Below are 2063 nucleotides of genomic sequence, written 5' to 3' on the forward strand. Positions count from 1 at the left end.
AAGACAAGATCTCCTGAGTAAATTGGGAGCATGGGGACCTTGTGGGAGGAGAGGCAGGGAGGGGAGCAGAGAAAAATGTGGAACTCAATAACTATCAAAAAAAAAAAAAAAAGACATCTCTGGCCCTTGTCAGTCTGACCTAGTCACACCTGCTTTGTCATCGCCTTCCTTCCATTCCAGCTCATTGAAATCAGCTGGTCACCAGACAGGCAGGGGTGGTGGTGGGAGACACAGACAGAGATATTAGAATATGAAGTCATGGACCAGGTCTACCTCGTTTTGTGTTGAGTCCCAAAACCTTAAAAAAAAAAAAAAAAAGTAAACTCATAGCCTGGTGGTGGTGGCGCACGCCTTTAATCCCAGCACTTGGAGACAGAGGTAGGCGGATCTCTGTGAGCTCGGGGTCAGCCTGGTCTACAAGAGCTAGTTCCAGGACAGGTTCCAAAGCTACAGAGAAACCCGGACTCAAAAAACCAAAAGTAAATTCATGATATCTCTGCAGTCTATAAAGTTACTCAACAGGCTGGCACTACATTGGATGAACATTTCAACACTAGGAAGACAAACACACCCTTCAATTCCTGTTAGAGAGGCAGAGAGAACTGTAGGTAATGCACCGAAGACCTGAACGTTAAACTATCTATACAAACTGAAGAAAGTAACACAAATGACACCCTAGATGTAATTCTTAATAAATAATTTTACTTAAAGAAAATCCAAAGCATCTTTCAGTCTACTGCTAGGTTTAGTGGAGTAATCTTTCTTCTTGGGCAGACAGACCACAGGTTTGGTCTGCTGTAGGAAGCTTTAGATACACGGTGCTTTTATTTGCACTGTGAAAAATAAACAGCTATCTTGGGTCTTTCTGGACAGTCAATAGGTTTAACTTACAGCGCCCCGAGAGAAGACAAAAGACATCTCTTTACAATTGACTTGCAGCACCCTCAGTTTCGTGGTTACCAAGACCACAAAATCTTAACTGTAACCTGAAAACATAAGCCTGCATACATACAATATAAACGGGCAACAAAATAAATACAATAAAGTGACCTTGAAGTCTCTGAGGTGCCAATTTACAGACTGACCACCACATATGGAACTTGGGCCTGCCACAGAGAAAAATCATAATTAGTCTGAAAAAAAAAAACTAAGCTACCACTGTCACCACCGGGGGAAAAAATTAAAATGGAAAACAATAATATCGTAAAACCTGTGTCTTGTAAAGATTTCTTCCCATCAGAGGTGCAGAAACATTTCTCCCCCTCCCCCCACGGAGCAAATGAACTTGCTTGTTTCCTTCCCCGCTTTTCAGACCCCCTAGGCGCCGGCGGAGACCGCGAGTGTGGACTTTTTCCCGAGAGGAGAGGTAGAGATTTGTACTTTATCTGCCGCCGGTTGCACTTTTCCCCTTGGCTCCTCTTTGCTCGGCCTCCAAGATGGTAGGAAAGTTGTCGTTTCGGAGGGCAGAGGACTGCTGTGTGGTGTCATGTCCCCGCGGTGCCTGTAGTGGTGCTGTAGGAGGCTGCTGCCCCTGCCAGTGCAGCCGGGCAGCCCTGCCTTCTCGGCTGGAGAGTACATTCAGGGATTTCCCCCTAATGATCGCCGACCCAAAATAAAAATATGATCCTCACCCCTCTTGTTCGACAGGGAAAGGCTCCCGCTGAAGCCCAGGGGGAGAGCAGTAGCAGCCGAGCTTCCTAGTCCGCCGCCAGCGCCTCTCTGATCTGTCAGCGCAGTCGAGGGAAGGGCGGGGGAGGGGGGGGGAGGAGGAGGAGGAGAAAAAAAAACAGAAAAAAAAAAGGCAGCTGAAAGGTAAGCAGAGGCGGCCCCAGGCCCGGCCCACATCCCCGGGCTCCCGTAGGGCGGCGGGCTGGGCCGCGCAGGCAGGGCGGGCGGCGAGCGCGCTTACGTGAGGCCGGGGATTCGCCGGCCCACGCCAGGCCGCGGGCGGAGAATGAAAGGGTGAGTGGGGCCGGCGCTAGGGTGGCAGGGGCCCTGGGACTGGGGGCCTCGGGGACGCCCGCGGGCCGCTACGGCGGGGGTTCCGGCGGCGGACCGAGCGC

The 2063-nt window shown here is 50.8% G+C and overlaps 1 protein-coding gene and 1 long non-coding RNA gene across 3 annotated transcripts in view; one reads left to right on the top strand and one right to left on the bottom strand.

Moving 5' to 3' along the window:
* Positions 1–685: 685 nt before the first annotated feature.
* Positions 686–2052, bottom strand: LOC113457646. Its single transcript, XR_003378172.1, has 2 exons — positions 1910–2052; positions 686–1724 (listed from the first exon to the last, which is right to left on the bottom strand). It is a non-coding gene; the product is annotated as an uncharacterized LOC113457646 (long non-coding RNA).
* Ino80d (INO80 complex subunit D) overlaps positions 1772–2063 on the top strand; it is a 64015-nt gene continuing 63723 nt past the window's right edge. Inside the window, exon 1 of one of the 2 annotated variants that reach the window (XM_005361491.3) lies at positions 1772–1962. The gene's annotated coding sequence lies outside the window, so the exon portion shown is untranslated. The remainder of the gene's footprint in view (positions 1963–2063) is intronic. The other variant, XM_026786108.1, reaches the window with a different exon arrangement.

Source organism: Microtus ochrogaster, linkage group LG4 (assembly GCF_000317375.1).
Source record: "Microtus ochrogaster isolate Prairie Vole_2 linkage group LG4, MicOch1.0, whole genome shotgun sequence".
NCBI classification, from domain to species: Eukaryota; Metazoa; Chordata; class Mammalia; order Rodentia; family Cricetidae; genus Microtus; species Microtus ochrogaster.